The sequence below is a fragment of the Meles meles genome, chromosome 2 (genome assembly GCF_922984935.1).
Source record: "Meles meles chromosome 2, mMelMel3.1 paternal haplotype, whole genome shotgun sequence".
Taxonomy (NCBI): Eukaryota; Metazoa; Chordata; class Mammalia; order Carnivora; family Mustelidae; genus Meles; species Meles meles.
The window spans coordinates 142763974-142781576 of NC_060067.1; positions in this window are offsets into that span (position 1 = coordinate 142763974).

The window sequence follows — 17603 nt, forward strand, 5'->3', positions numbered from 1 at the left end:
TTGTGTTTTAATAACTATTTTTTTCTTGTTGTGAAGATATATTTGTTCACTGCAGAAGTTTTAAAAAATATATGACAACAAAAAGAAACAATATTAAAACATGCTGTAGTCTCATCATCTAGAGCAAATCAGTTTTTTGAAAATGAGTTTCAAAACTTTTTGAAATATTTTTTCTTATAAAGCAAAAACCTGTGGCAGGGAGTATAGGTGTTCTGACCGTCTTAATATCCTAAACGCTCCTTTTTCAGATCTCCCTCAAGCATGTCCCCTCCCCTCCCACTGTTGCCATTCTTGGAGAAGCATTCCCATGCTGCTACTACTCTGGTGACCCACCAGACTCAAGACTTAGCCTTTCTCTGTCTATGTTGTTACTGTTTCTGCTGGTCTTTTTATATTTCTTTCTGATGTCTTTCTTTTTCTAAGTCTTACATTTACAGACTTCTAAGAAAAGATCTGACTGGGTCAGTGATTCACATCCAACATGGAGCACCATGGAATCCTCAGTCCAGGTCAATGGAAATGACTATATACTTTGTCATTCAAACTGACTTTTTTGAGAGTGACATGAAGGCTAATTGTAGTTAAGGGGGAACGACCAAGGTATAAACCGAGACTATTCTAGACAGACTAGGATGCATAGTCACTCCACTTAGAAGCCACCAATCTTCCTTCAATTTATTCTAGCATTTTCTAAAGTGTGCTCTATGCTATATATTATATCCTTCCTCTTCACACCTCTTTTTTGGTGGGGTACAGTGTACGTTAGCATATTTGAAGCTGGGAAGGATCTGAGTAACTTTATTTAATATCTCCCATATTTATTGCCTGGGTTCTCTTTCTGTGTGGATTCCTTCTTCCACTTCTCATGACCTGGCTCTAGCCAGTTGGGGCATTGTCCCCTTGAATTCACTGGGTCAGGGAGGGTCCCATGATAGAATTTGGGCAAAGGAGAACACTGATTCTAGAGCTTGCACAAAAACTACCAAACATTTTCTCTCTTCTCCAGAAGATGCATGGTAAAAATGGAATTGGAGATGCTGTACAGTGAAAATAAACCCAAGTATGCCACTGGCTCCCTGGAGTACAGAGAAGAAAGCCTCTGTACCCTCCCCCACCTGGAGGGGATCATGAAATGAGAAACTTCTAGTAGAGGGTTAAAAAAAAATGGCAATGATCCCTGTCAATGACCAGCTCAGAGGCCATTCACAAGGAAAACCATAGGGAGAGATAAATAACTGCCCCACAAAGAAACTGGTCCTTGGTGACATTATTGAATGTCACCATTCAATGGTGGTTTCTCAACTGAGACCAGCCCTGACTTTGGGTTATTAGCTGATTACATACCTTTGCCTGTTGGGTTTGGGTTCTCTTTCACCTACAGTTAGAAAGAAAAAAAAATCTTGTTTGGGGAAAGCTGATCTTTGTCTTAATCTTCTAGACCACAGCCCTCTGGGTCAGGGTAGTAGGGTGGAAAGGAGCAGGTATCCCATGTCACACGTGCAAGCAGCTGTTGAAGAGTACTTGCTCAGGAGGGGCCAGTGGTAGTGGCGGTGCGGGGCACCCTGTGGGCTGAGGGGGGAGTCAGGGAGGCAGGCAGGTGCGTGGTCTCCCAGGGGTCTGGAGACCAGGCTGGGATGTGGAAGGAAAGCACCTAAGAGAAAAGAGCAGGGTGCAGAGGTGGGGGATGGGGGGTGCTATACAAGACCCAGCAGCACCAGGTAAATTCCTCTTTCCAGGGAGACATGGGAGGGGAAAGAGGAAAAGGAAAAGAAACTCAGATCCTTTCCAGTTGGGGAGCGGAGTGGGGGGAAGGCCCAGAAGATGCCAGCCAGGACTTGCTTCAGCCAAGTCGTTAGACTGGTTGTTGAGGCTCTTCACCCCATCTCAGAGGTGTTCTGGAGGAAGGGGAGGGCTTCGTGCCCTGGGTTGGGGCTGCCTTGCCTACCCAGAACTGAGGATGCTGCTGCTGCTGCTGCTTTTTTTTTTCCTTAGATTTTCATTTATTTATTTGAGAAAGAGATCACATGTGTGGGTACAAGCAGGGGAATCAGCAAGCTGAGGGAGAAGCAGTCTCCCCACCAAGCAGGGAGCCCGAACTGGACTGGATCCCAGGGCCCTGGGATCATGACCCGAGGTGAAGACAGATGCTTAACCCACTTAACCACCCAGGCGCCACCTGAGAATGCTTCTTTAGATGAAATGCTGGTTCTCTCATTTGGGGAATAAAATTAAATGGGTTTTGTTTGTTTGTTTTTCGTCTTTAGCCTGCAGAACAGATCCCACAGGGACGAGCCAAACCCCCACCTTTCCTAGACTTCTCTGGCTGGCCTGCGAACCTTCTTTTCCTGTTTGACACTTTCTCTTTCGTTGGCCTGTCCCTGTGGCTCTCAGGCAAAACCCACACAAAAACAGAGAATAAATACAAACTGCTTCTACCACCAGAGGAATGACTGTTAACATGATATTCCACCATCTAGTAGTTTTCGTTGGCATGGACAGATACATAATCTTTTCAAAATGCGATTTCTGAAGGAATCTTCTTCCCAAGTCCTCCTCAGACCTCTCCTTTTCCCATTTGCTCCAAATAAATGGGGCGCCACAGACTCAGAAGTTTATTGGAGAGAGAGAGCGAGCTTACTGCTGTAGACATTCCCTGTGATGAGCATGAAGGAAATTACTACCTCACCACACACTTCAAAGATTTTTCTTTTGTACAAATATGACCTGTCAGATGGCCCTGGCTTCCTAAGCTTCGAGGAAGTTATTGTGAAAGAGAGTCTTTCTTTCTTTTCTTTAACAATCATAAATGGAAAATAAGATCCCAGCTGTGTTAGTCCTGAGGCTGAGCGGTTGCTGGGAGAATGGGTCCCCCCTCTGCCAGAAGCATGCAGGGAAGTTTCTAGACGGCCTCAGGAGGCCTGATTTGCTGCCTGGTTTCCTGAGCCTTGGAACCCAGATGCAGCATTTATTCTGGTAGCTTCTTAGGTTTCCCTGCCTGGCCACCGATGTAGTTAAGTGCGAGTTTACTGAGGGTGCCCTCGGGACGGATGGGGGAGCCCCAGGCATCGTGGGCAATGAATAACTGCTGTAGACTAGAGAACCCCACTTCCTGACCCCACATGGCCCGAGGAGTCCTGCCAACATGTATTTCCTACTCAGGAGGATAAGCTCTGGGTGGAACTCAGTCACTGAAAAGCCCAGAAGATCTTTGGAGGGAGTTCTAGAACAGCAGTTGGCTCATCTAATTGGATAATATCACTTTAAAAAGGACAATAAAGGTGTTACCCTAACAAAAACAAAGGTGGTTTCTTCTCAGACCCTTTGCTGGTCCTTTGCGTCCCTGAAGAATACTTTAGAGTGGTGGTTCCTGAAGCACGGTCCCAGATGGCAGGATCAGCTGGACAGACATCAAGTTATGGACTCCCTTCCCCCCCAAAACCAACAGGGCCGTTGTTTAGACCACACCCATGGAGAGGTGACCATGAGGGCTGCAAGCAAAGTCCATTCTGATGGAGCTTCATTTTGGGAAGGCTCGGAAGAAAGACCTTGCTCACACCCGCCGCAGGGACCCAAGTGTACAATCAGAATACAGTGGAGGACGGGCGGCAGCTTTAGGAGCTCACCTTTCTAACACAAACTCAGCCTCCCCCCTGCTCTTGCTCCATGCCCCTCTCTCCCAGTTTCCCACCCTCACTCCCATCCCTCTCTTCCCACCCTTAAATTTTCTTTCCTTGCCCTTAGATGTCCCCTCCACACTAAAGAATGCCTCCTTTCAGGGACTAGCCACCCCCTCCATGAAGCCTACCTTGATTCTCCCCCATGGAAAGCCTTGCTCCCTTGACTGAACTCCCATGGCATTCCGTCCAAATGATGCTGAAGCCCTTGGAGCTTCAGGACAGCAAGCTCTGAGTGGCAGTCCCCTCTGTCACTCCCCTAATGCCTCCTCCAGAAGGAAGGAGAACCCCCTGAGCCCACCATGAACAGTGAGTAAGAAATCACAGCGAAGAGTGGTGGGGAGGACTCTGAGTGAAGGAGGATGAAAAGCCACAGAAATAAATCAGCATCTAAATGGTGACATGATCGACCAAGACAAATTGGCCCCCTCGTTTCCAGTTTAAAGATTGATTATCACATTAATGTTAAATTTTATTTAAATGAGCCTATTTCTTCACAATGGGCATTCAGTAAAATGTCCCTATGGAACAGAATACTAGGAGAAAAAGAATAAAGTCTCAATGAAGATGGGAAATCACTAAAGGTAAAACTAACTGCGTCCATAAAACTATCTCTGCAAGACTTACTTCTCTCATCTCAAAGACGTCCATCCATCCCTATGTTCCTTTTTGCTACTGGCCTGGGTTGCTCGTTTGTATGATTAACCATGAGTTCTTTAATTTTCTACCACCTGACCATGCTCCATTCGGGCACAGTTCACCCTGATCTCCCCAGCCTTCTCTGACTTTTGCACCTCTCATTTCAGGAACGTAACTACTGACAGGCAAACTCTGGATCCCTGGAATCTAGAATGACCTTTGTTGTTCTAGCTTCCGCCTCAACCCCCCACCCCCATTTTGTGTCGATCCACCGAACTTAGTTCAACACCCAAAGGTCCATAACATCTTGCACGGACTATTGGTGGGAGGCGAGACCTCAGAGAATCTCTCTCTCTTTTTTTTTTTTTAAAGATTTTATTTATCTGATATATATAGAGAGATCACAAGTAGGCGGGGGGGGGGGGGGGAGCAGGCTCCCCGCTGAGCAGAGAGCCCAATGCAGGGCTCAATCCCAGGACCCTGAGATCATGACCTGAGCCGAAGGCAGAGGCCCAACCCACTGAGCCACCCAGGCGCCCCCTCAGAGAGTCTCTTCACCTCTCTTCAGATGGGAGAACTGGCCCCTTCTTCCTATCCCAGCCCAGTCACAGCTGCCTTTGACCTTAAGCTATGTGAAAACAGCCATTCAAATTCCAGTCATTTCCACCAGAACCAGTGGGGTCAGGACCAGCTATGCTCCTAGATGCCCATGCACCAAGATGTGAGCAGAGCCCTGAGGTCTGTGAGAACAGCCAGTGGGAGCCATTGTGGATTGGATCCCCGCCTAGCCCTGCCCAGCTGTGAGACCGGAGCTGAGCTGCACATGGCCTAGTGTAGACTCTCCTGGAAAATCCTCACCTCAAAGGAGGTTGTGAGGATTGAAGAAGAGAAGGAGGGAGAGTGCTTAGCATTGTGTCTGACACTTAATAAGCACCCAATAAAAGATAGTGCTTGGCTAATAATTATAATGACTATAGCAGACTTCCTAACTGACCTTCTCCTGGGATCCCTGGCACTTGTGTTTTGCTGTAGTTTGCTGTCACCTAACAGGCTCCCACTGGATGGCATTGAAGCCCATACGGGAACCCAGCTCCCACTGGGGAGTCATCCCAGACAGTTTCTGGAGGCCGGACTTTTCCCCTAAGCACCTGAGTATCCCATCTAGATCACCCTGAGTGTGGGACTCCTGGTTTGTAACAGGGACTGTGTCTTCTAGGTTTGTATCTTTACTCTCAATAAATATTTGCTGAATGAATGAATGAATGAATGAATGAATGAATGAATGCATACATGCCAAAATGACCCTGGTCCAGTTCTAGTCATGTTTCCACATCTGTATCTCCAACTTCTGCTGGTCCACTACTTGATGTGGCTCTTGCTTGTCTCTGGGACTCTGGGTCCTCCGGGATGAGGGTCTCTCTTCTCTCCTGGTTGCCCAGCCACACCCCCCAGCCTCCCACCTGGAGCTGCCCACCCCTCCCTCAGCAGGAGCAGTGGAAGCTGAGGCTCGCTGGGCAGGCGACCAATAAAACTCCCTCTGCTAAGGGAAAAGTTCCAGCAATGAGATATAGCTGCCCTGTTTAGGACGGTAACCTAGAGCCTTTCTTTCTCCAATCTAACTTCACACAGAAGCAAAAACTTTTATTTGAACATCCTTTGATTTTAAACATTATCAATCAATGTGCATTTAAGAGTACCAGATAGGTGTTTAGCATTTTACTACATGCTGGGGCCAAGAAAGAAGGACTGCCTTGCTTTGAATATCAAGTAGGTTTCCTTTACAATGATAAAATAAGGCACGCATTCCTGCTTTTTGCTTTACTGGTGACCCAGGCCCCTTATGCTCTCCAACTCCATCTCCAGGAAGGGAGCCAGGAGGTCAGAGGATATTGGCGTGGGAAGAGGCGATCACAGCACGTGCTATTTTACTCGATGTTCATAACATTTTCATAGCACCTCAAGTCAATAATGATATAGCACTTTAGTAGGAAATGAAGCATAGAGGTATAAATATAATTACGTCTAAATTTGAATGGTTATCAATGACTGTTAGATTCTGGTTTGCTTGTTCCTTTGGAGAAAAATATTTTGGTGTTTCCACATTGGTTGGGCCCAGTTCCAGACCTTTCAACTTCCACTGTGGTTGCTGATGCAAGGAACAGGCATGCTGGGAAGCTAGCTCACAGGATGGCTGGGGGAGGCTGCAGGTGGGGATGAAAAAGGCAGGACTTCCCAGGAGCAGAGGGCCAGGCGCATAGTCCGCCTCGCAAAGATTGAAGCAGAGTCCAGGAAATGGAAGGATCTAGCACAGCTCCTGGAACTGGTTCCTCCTAGGAAGGAGTTTATTGATCTTCCGCCATTACTGAGACCCAGCCCCAATCCGCCTCGACTTCTCCTTCCTGCCTTTCCAGCGAACTCCTGCCTCCTCTGGCCAGGACATCACTCCTGTATCTCGTACATTCTGTGTCTTCTATGTCCATGTAACTTGGGTTTACCCTTGGCCTGTTTAGCTCCTCTGTGTGAGGCGCAGGTGAGTCTTTTCTGCTTCGGGTCCCATTCATCAACGAATGAATTATCTCATCCTACATCCCCCACCTTCCACCCTGCCCCAGCCCCCATGCTCTCGATTCAATCCATAGAAAGAGAATCAGATTTTAGCAGCTGGTCACCGTCGTCTGTTTGGGAAAGTTGTTGCTCTGCCAACTCAGACACCCATGGCTGAGGTCAGGAGAAAGACCATCTGGGGTATCTTCCTGAGGCCCAGCACCATATCAAGTACTAGTCAGGGACAATCTGCCTGCAGACAACGCTTGCAGCTTTTCTCCTGCTGCCCTGAACTGTTTGTTCCACCAAGGCAAGAAACGGGGTCTTTTTGCTCACAGCTGTCTGTCTCTTCAGTACAGAAGACAAAGCCAATTGGTTCACATGAATCTGAATAGTTTTTGGAATACTGAGTGTCGCTGAAATATTTTCTCTCGGCACTCCCTTGCCGGGCTAAATCCTACTCAGGCAAGGGCCGAACCCGGAGATTAACTTCCAGAGCATTCGGGGTCTGCATCCGTCCCAGCACCCTCACTTCATACTGCAGCTCTTCAGTCAAGCTTGGCAGGAACAATCGCCATTTCCAGCAGCCTGAAATCTTTTGAATAGTTTCTGCATGTTCTGATAGTTCCCCATGATATAAATCTCAAATTCCCATCCAAGAATGCTAACCATTCCCAGCCTCTTGCGCTGGAGTGCAGATTCGGATTTATATACACTCAGGCAGGCCATGGATGCGGATGTAAGTTTCATGGGAAAAGAAGCCGGGCATGGGCCATTGGTTTCCACTGCTGGCTTTGGTAGTGGCCTCTGTGGTGTGGTTATGTCTGGAGCCAGCGGAGGGGACGATGGCCACCGTCCGCACATGCCTGTCCATGGCCATGCCTGCTTGTCTTTTGGTAGACTATTTTGGTGGAGTCCCGGAAGCCCAGCCTAGAACCTATTTCTCCCCAATGATTCTGTAAACTTAATTAACTCCTTCCAGTTTAAACTAGCTAGAGTGGATCATATCGTCTGCAGCCAAGAACTGTGACCCGTACCTGCCTTTTTCCAACCAGACCGCAGCTTGTGAAGTCAGAAACTATCCCATGCTTGTCTTTGCCTTCCCGTCCCCCACCCCGGTCCTGAGCACAGTGCACAGCACTTCGTGGGCTCTCAGTAACGATTTATGGAGGCTGTGCATTCTCGTGCTAGTCATCGCCATGGGCTTACCTGTGCATGACTCTTTCTAACTCGTTAGTACTTTTGTTGAAGACAGAACCATTCTCTCAGCACTTCTTCCGTATATCTGCTCGTTCTGATCATTGTCCATTTCAGCAACTGTGCTGGGTGCCCACAGAGTTGGATAAGGCAGCATCCTCATTTCTCCTTCAAACCGATGAGGAGAGCCATCATTTCCCTGTGTGACTATGATTTGTAACGCATACTTGGAGTGAGAAAGCAAGCAAGTGAGGTGGTAGTTGGCCATCCGGAGATGAGGTATGATAGAATGCCAGAAATGCTACATATGGTATTTCTAAAATATTCCCCCCTTTAGCCCGTGTTAGCTCTTGATTATTTATACTCATGGTGAGGAAAACAGCTTTGACTGTCTTCAAGAAGTTGATCAGCCCAAATAACATCTACATGGGGCTTTGGAGCTTTTCTTTGAATATGGCAGAATCTTATGTTCTGGGAATTTATTTCAAACAACACGATGAAGCAGAACTGGAAAGACTTGACTCGGTTGGGTCTGGGAATCCATCCAGTTTCCCTCACCTGCCTCTCTGTTCAAACCTTCCCTCTAACCATCTCAATGCTGCAAATAGACGCTTCATTCATTGGATTAACGCAAAACATCACCCAGAGAACGACTGCCCTTACTGAAATCTTTCCGAAAGTTGGAAATATCATTAAGTGTTTCATTTCCACAGGGTTTCCCTGTTGGGATCCAGGGTTTTTAGAAAATCAGAGCAACACGCCGTTGAGGTGACAATGAAAGAGAAAATCGTCAGTACCTGGAAAGCAGAAAAGATAGAGCCTAATCTGCTGACAAACCTTGAATAGTTTTTATGTCTCTATTTTCTGCCCTGCCTTGGGAAAAAAATACCTTTCTTTAACTCTCCTGGAATCCCAAGTTTGCTCAAATAATAGCCATTCTTGGCGTTCACTTCTCACCAGGCATGGGGCTACAAGCTTTCCCTGCATAATCTTGTTTGATCCTCATGCTAGCTTTCTCTGGGATGTATTTGAATTCCAGGGTAACAGACGAGAAGATGGCTCGGAGGCACCAAGGGAGGAAAAGTCCATGAGGCCACATAGGCATTGAGTCCAACTTGGCTTGTTCTCATTCCAAAATTCATGTGCTCGCTCTTATTCTATGCTTACCCAATACCAAGGTCCAGGAACTTTCTTGTCCTTTTCAGCATTTTGAGGGACTTAAAATCTTTTGCCTCCTTACTCTACCTCCAAATTGGATCCCTTCTGATTGTTTTCAGTGGCTAAGCCACTTGAACTTAAGTGTTTAAGTCTACCCATTGTATTTTTACTAAACTTATTCCATTGCAGAAAATCACATTCTCCCCACATATGGCTGGTTTTATGGTGTGTGTGTGTGTGTGTGTGTGTGTGTGTGTGTGTGTGTCTTCTAAAAAGGACTATAGAGTCTGGAGAATCATATCCCGTGTGTCTATGGTGCTTTTTTTGTTTACAAAGGGATCATGAATCTATGATCTGTTTTTAATCACAAAGCTATGAAATAGATATTAGTATTAATTTTTACACATAAGAAAACCAAGGTTCAGAAAGGATATGCAACGGGTCATGATTATACACGAGTATATATATAAATGGCAGAGCCAGGCTGGGTGCAGGTGTCCTTGGACCCCTGGCCTCTCACCATGACCGAGGCAGCCCAGCTGCCTTGGCTCCAGCAGCTCACTTGGGGAGGAAGGCCCGGTGGAAGAGACAGACCATGGAAAACAGGGCTCAGAAAACTCAACTGTAATTTTCCACAAAAAGACTGGTCTTCGAAACAGGCCACAATTAAGTTTCCGGTGGCATAAATGTTCCTTACAGTGAGTTTCAAAAACACAATAGCAGCCAAATGATGGCTCTTTGGAGCAAGCAGAAGAACAAAGTGTCATTTCACAATTTAGAACTCACTTTTTACAGTTTTCAAGTAGTTTTCCTGGAAGATCTGTGCATTTTGGGGGTGGCTGGTGCTCACACATCCTAGTACTTTGTGGCCTCTCTGAACTGTGCCGAGAGCTCTTCACAGGCTGGGGGATAATGCTTCTCTCTCCTTGACTAATGGCTGCACAACTTCCCACTTTCTGTAAATGGCAGATGATAGAACTCCCAAAGAAACATCTTGTGGCTGTATGTGTCTGTATCCAGGGAAATGAAAATACCCGCATTTATGTGCTCCGATGTTTCAGGCTTCATTTGCATATTTTATTGATCACACGCGCACACGTGTTTTCTTTTTTCTTTCTTTCTTTTTTTTTTTAACATTTTATTTGTTCATTTGAGAGAGAGAAAGAGAGAGAAAGAGAGAGCGAGCACCAGCAAGGGGAGAGGCATAGGGAGAGGGAGAAGCAGACTCCCCACTTAGCAGGGAGCTCAACATGGGGCTTGATCCTAGGACCTGGAAATCAAAAGCGGAGCCAAAGGCAGATGCTTAACCGTCTGATCCACCCAGGCGTCCTCTCCCCACTCTGCCCTGTTTTAAAAAATATTTTATTTATTCATGGTTTTCTTTCAAGAAGGGAAATGCATCAAATTGCTGACATTTGCCTGCATGACCATGTGGACACTGAGAAGGGGTTCTAATGTTGACCTGAGGGTCAAAATAACATTGTGAACGCCTGAGAATAGTGTTCTTTTTACAGCTTTCTCGACAGCCTTCCTAGTTACTAAGTTCAAAATTGACCTGGTAAAACAAGTCTTACAATTATAAACATTCAGCGATGAAGAGTTTCAACACAATTTTTTTTTTAAATTTTTTTAAGCTCTGGCCGTTTTCTCAAGTATGGAAAACCCCAGACAAAGGAGAGGGCAAGAAGAGAATCTATTCCATTTTCTGGTGCTTAATAAAACATTGTTAGGTAGGCAGTTTCTGAACAGGTAAATGGGGAAAAAATATATGTATGTGCATGTGTCCCTCTCTATGTACTTATTTTTACGTAAACCTTCAGGAAGAGGAGAACTATCATTACCCTCTTTTGGTTATTCTGTCTAGCACTGGGAACTGAGGTAAGTCTGGACTCAAAAACTTAGGAACAAGTGTCAGGAAACCCGACTCAAATCAGTTTAAGCAACAACAACAACAACAAAGATTTCTTTCTCTCATTTAGCTGGAGAGTCCAAAAGTAGTGAAGCTTCAGGAATGGCTAGATCCAGGGAATCACAAGGTGTCATCAAAGTTTGGTCTCCTTTCTCTATCTTAGTGTTGGTTTTTGTTCTCAGCCAGACTTTCTTTATCTCACTCCCGGAAGATCTGAGCTTATAACAACCAGCTTATGTCTTTATCAACAAATTTAGTAAAAAGCCCTAGGGCCAGTTGGTTCATGTGTCCATCTCCAAACCAGTGACTATAGCCAGGAGGAGAGAACATGTGATAAGGCCAGACCTGAACCAGGTGCCCATCCTCAAAACTCAGAACGGGGTTGACCCAGTAGCACATGTGGTCTGAGAATAGAGAGGTAATCGTTTCCTAAAGCTAAATACATGTTCTGTCCCCAGAAGGTTGCATGGATGATAATGAACCAAATATACATATGCCCACTACATTCACAGGTCCCTCAGGATAAATCTCAAAACGCTTGCTTTCTCCCAGTTAGTCATATTATTCTCCACAAACCAATTTTTCAAAGATAAGAATCCTTTTAAGAGGTGAGAATAGCCTTACGTCCCTCAGTAATCTGTCCCAGCCCTTTACCTGGTGTGGTTGACTGGATTAGTCTTGAAAATGTTTTCTGTGTGATAAAATAAATCGCTTAGCTCTAAACGCAGACATACATGCAAATGAGTGTGTATAAAACTGGTGAGATCAGAATAAGGCTGGCGGATTCTACCAATGGCAATTTCCTGGTTGGGGTATTGGTCTATAATTGTGCAAGACGTTACCATTGGGGGAAGTTGGGTGAAGGGTACACTGACTCTCTTTGCATTATTTTTTATAATGCGTGTGATCCAATAATTAAGATAAAATGATTTAAAATTTTTTTTAAAGATTTTATTTATTTGACAGACAGACATCACAAGTAGGCAGAGAGGCAGGCAGAGAGAGAAGAAGGGAAGCAGGCTCCCCGCTGAACAGAAAGCCCGATGTGGGGCTCGATCCCAGGACCCCGGGATCACGACCTGAGCCGAAGGCAGAGGCTTTAACCCACTGAGCCACCCAGGCGCCCCTTAACATAAAATGATTTAAAGACATCTATTGCCCCATCCTGAGAAAAATGTGTATTTCCCAACTCTATCAATGGCGGGTGTTGGCCAATGAAATGAGCCATGACAATGCTGAGCAGAACCCTTAAGAGCCAGGTCACAGTTTGCCATGTTCTCATTGCCCTCTGCCAGGATGAGTGGCAATGCTCTAGATGGAGGTGGCTGGGTGGGTCAGCCTGGGTCCTGGAGGAGAGCACAGCCAGCGCACAGTGGGCATGGACTATGAGTAAGAAAGCAATCTGTGTCACTGTGAGCCTGAGGTATTAGAGGACTCTTACTGTACGGTAACCCAGGCCAGTGCTTTTCAGACTCTAGCTTGCTTCAGGATCATCTGAAGAGCTTGTTAACACGCCAGTTGCCAGGCCCTGCCCCAGAGACTCTGCTTCAGTCCTTGTGGGGTAGGATGTAAGAATTTGCTTCTCTAACTGGCTGTGCTGATGCGGCTTATCTGAAGGCTGCGCTGAGTCGCACTGACCTGGTCCATCTTGAACTATAAACCTTCTTTGCTTCTCCAGCAACGCTACCCTTGAACTGTCACAACTTGTTCATGTCCCTCCTACCGCAGAGTCCAGAACTGGGCCTGGAACAGTGCCTGACAGGTACAAGCGATCAGTGAATCTGTTGACTAAAAAGCCCAGTATTCTTGACAGAACCTAATTTACGAACTCAAGTGAAAAAAATGATCTTTCCAGCTGTACCATCCCAGTAAAATGATGGTGATCTTTACCAACTATGCTTATTTTTTTTTCCTGATTACAAAATAAGAAAATGTTTACTGTAGAAAATTTTATTGCAAACACAAAAATAAGAACCAACCCATAATCTAAACACCCAAAATGTGGGTATATATCCTTCCTGTTCCATGTGGCCCACAGTTCTGATAGAGTGGCGTAGGGCACACATCCAGCTTGTGCTTCTTCTAGAACTCTTAGCTTCCTTTTATTCTTAACTGTTCTCGTCTAATCATTTTCTGTCCTTGTTTGTACAGTCTTCACCGAGACTTTCACCAGGGCTTTGTCACTAATGTTCTTTGTTTTGAGGCCTAAATTACAAGTCAGCCACTGATAGAGCCTTGCCCATGAGTTATAGAGTTGCTCTTTCCATCGAATCCAAAGAGATTCTTATGCTGACGCAGGCCCTGCCTCCATTGCCCTCCAGAGCCAAGGCTCCCTTCTGTCTGCCTGGCAACTCCATCAAGGTGACTCACCAGAGAACCAGGCCAGGACACAAACCACCATGGGTCCCAATGGGGCCTGAGTGGGAGCCCTCAAAAGAGGAGTGTCAGTTCTACTCAGTACTCAGTTCTACTCAGTTCTACTCAGGGGGAGCACAGAGATGTTGGAAATGGCCACAATCAAGAGGCTTAACAATGGAGACAGACTACCCCTGGTGGTCCAACAAAGGATGGAGAGAAGTCAGCCTTACGGAGTGCCTACTGCATGATTGAGCACCTACTGCATGCTGCATGAAGGGTTTTTGCCAAAGCCCTCTCTCGTCATCTTCACAATCCTCGTGGGAGCCAGCTCTTAGCTTTTACATTTTCTAGAGAAGAAGACAGTGAGAGTTTACAAGGTTCAGGGACTAATTGTTTGACCCAAAGAAGGGAGAGCAAAATCTTGGTTTCTAGAGTTTGTTTAGACCAGGAAAACAAAAGAATGAATTTTTACCTAAGGATAGACGGATGTGTTTATAGCCCAGAAGGTCTGAGAAAGGATAACTTCAAGGACTATAACATGAAAGAAAAGCTTGTGTTTGACCATGGACAGGTTCTTCCAATCTCAGATCCCAACAACAGAAGGAGACCCCCCTCTACCCTAGGTGGCCAGGGTGGAACCTCAGCCTCTGGAGTTCACCTTCTCAGGTTCAAGACCTTGTGAGCTCGATATCCTTCAGTGTACCACCTGACCTCCACTCGGCTTCTCACCAGTATAAGAAGGGATGACCGTAATAGTCCCCACATCATAGGGTTTCTTTAAGGATTAAAAGAAACACTTTGTAGAGTGCTTGGTACCATAGTAAAGAGTCAATAAATATTAGCTATTATAATAGTTAGGGAGCATGCTGTACCACCTAAAAGAGGTAACTATAGATCAAAGAAAAGCTTAGTTCACAGGGTGGGAAGTAAACTCGCTACACTTATATTAGCCCCCAAAGCGGCACAAGATGAAAATATAAATAGAATAGAAAACGGTTAGATCATGAATGAGTAACATTTTCTCAACCATAAGCCAATGACATATGAGGGAAAAGAACTCCAAATCCAGCCCCGGGTAAGTCAAAGAAGCCATCATGGGCTGTGAAGGGGCCTCGGTTAGTCACTGGTTGCTATGCCAATGCAAGCATCACCCTTCCACCTACTCCCCCATCAGCACATTTGAGTAAGTAACGATCATAATAGCATGCACTAAAAAATGTTATTCTTAAAAAAGTTAAGTGTACTTCTGTCAGAAGTCTGGTTTTCAGAAATAATTGCTGTAGGCCAGATCAAGATTTGCACAGAATCCCTAAAATGGGTTGAGTGTAATCATAGAAGAGAAACCTTCTGGTAGACCATTAAGGGACTCTTAGGGGGTTCTTTGATGGGAGATAAAGGAGGAGGAATCCTCTGAACATTCCAGGCTTGACCAAATGCCCCTCTGTGGTGTCAGACATTGAGCTGGGGTTAGACAGTCCTCAGTTGGCTCTGCCTCTTCCACACCCCAAAGCCGGATGTGGGCCCTGGCCTTCATCATGCCTTCGTGAAGCGTTGCTTGAATATCTAGTTTGGTGGTGTGTATCTCCAACTTAAGAGAAAAAAAGTTGATCTAAGAATTTAGTTTCTCATAATGAATCCTAAGAAAAACATACCTGACATGCAATAAAATGTATAATAGCAAAATAAAACCCAACAACCCAAACCCCCAAATGTCCAAATGAAATTGCCATGCACCCATATGCTAGAATGTGATGAGCTATTAAAAATGAGATGGTCAGAGAACATTTGATGGTGTGGGAAATTATTATATATGGTTAAGTGAAGCAAGAAGGTTACAGAGCAGGGGAGTTAGTAAAAAGAAAAAAATCCGAATTTGATGTATGCAATTTTATGCAAATATATGCATAGGAAAAACTAGTAGTGTGTTACTCTGAAATGTTAATGGTTATTTCTGGATGATAGGATTACAGGTAGCTGTTATTTTTCTTTTGTGCCTTTCTGTATCTCCAAAAACACTTCTTATGATAATTGCCTATTTCTTCTATCATCAGAGAAAAAAAATGCAATACATTTTATATTGTAGAGAACTGACGGCCTGCTCTGTGTCTGGTGTTGAAGAAGGCGTGACCTCAGGGAGGGCTGCGCTTGGCTCAGCTGTGGCCAGGCCCCGCCCCAGCCAGGGCACCAGAGGTCACCGCGCTAAGGTGTTAGCCAAGAGGACTCAGTTCAAGTCTGAGGTGTCTTGGGCTCTCAAAGGATTTGTCAGCTCCCCAAAGAAGCATTTTGCACTTCCTGAGCTTGGCCTCACAATCGGTCAGCACATTCTGGTTCCCAGACAACCACAGACGCTGCCCCAGCGTTAGTTTTTCATGGATATTTGAGGGCAGAGGCCATTTTTGGGCAATGAAGGCCCCACATAAGGTTTTTATGACTGAATAAGCCTTTGTCATTGCCTGGCTCTCTCTCCCCAAACCCCCATCTATCCCCCAGATAGGATATCAGGAATGCCACCAGAAAAGTGGCCAGAGGAGCCGAGACCACCGTGTCGTGGGTCATTGTGCAAGACTACAAAGGGAATTTCTCCAGGTTCAGCCCTTCAGCTGCCTGCCCTGAATATCCTGGCATGAAAATGCAGATTCCTGGGGCCACCCAAAGCCTACCGAAATCCTAAACTCTAGGGTGCATATTTTATGCACCCTAGAACTGGGGTTCCAAGAGCCAGGAAAGGGGAAGTAAGAATGCCTGAGCATCTGGACTAAGTAGTTTATAGAGATCTGGGCTCTCACTTCTGGACCCTCGAACCTAAAAATACTTCCCCGCTTTTCTTTACTATATGCCTGACACACCCCTGTGCTTTATATCCTTTATCTCAAAGAATCTTCTCTACCACTGTCCTGGGGAGCTGCGTGACTACCTAGCACGGAGCTATTTCCTAGGCAACCTTAAAGTGAGGCTTAGTTACGCAGACAAATCCTGGCCTTGGGAGTGGAGGGGACGTGTGCAGTGCCACGCCTTCCCTCTGTCCTGTCCCGGGCCTGGTGGTGAGCCATCTTGGATCCTTTGGGCAAAGCTGTCACCCTGGGAATGGCAGAGCAGCGAGATGGGAAGAGCCTTGAGCTCTTACGACTGGACAGGGAAGAGCAGCCACGACCTCATAGCCTTTCACGAGAGAAACGCACACTTTGGTTTAAGGCGACGGTCCTTTTGGGGTCTCCCTGCTGCAGCTGTCAAACCAATATCCAAGATACTGCCCTGACCTGACTGAAGTTCTCTCCCAGGAATTTGGAATGAACACCCTGAGGGCGAGCAGTGGGGGACCCAAATGTCATAGCCCAAAGGTCAGAGCCCCAGCCAGCCGGAACAGAGACGTCTAGTACCGGGCAGAGAAAGGCGCGTGAGGCAAACACGCAGTGAGGCAGAGGCTGAGGTGTGGCATCTTGGAGAAGGTGGCTACTGCCTTTTCCAGTGACATTGCAGTGCCTGGCACAGTTCCTGAAGGACTCGGATGTGTATCTTGCTTTTAAATGTTATAATGTCGCCCTGGATTCTTTTCGCTCGAGCTTCCTGGATGGTGGTAAATGTCTTATTTTTTCCTCTCAGAGCTGCTGGTTGATCAAGGCTGTTTTAGGACCACCCTCTTCCATTGGTACGGAAGCTCTGTAGGAGAAGGGCCTGGTGCTGGTGCCTGTTCAGTGCTGGGCACGCAGGTGCTCAGTAAATACTTAGTGAAATGAGTGACCCAGGCAGTCACGGGTGTCACTGAATCAGGATAATCATAGAGGAGCAGATGGATGAGCAGCCCCAGGACACAGGTCCCAAGTCCCAGTTGTCCTTCTCTGAACCTTTCCACAGCCACATCCTTCTTTTGGCCCAGCTGTTACCAAACCCTGAGTGTGTTCTCTCCTTTGTTCCTTCATTTTAAACTCCCACTCCAACTTTTGAATCTTGGCTCTAGCTCTTCCTCCTCTGGGGGCCTTTTCTTTTCTTCTTTCTTTCTTTCTTTCTTCCTTCCATCCTTTCTTTCTTTTTTAAAAGATTTTATTTATTTATTTGAGAGAGAGAGTGAGCAAAAGAGAGGGCATGAGCAGGGCAGAGGCAGAGGGAGAAGCACATTCCCTGGGGAG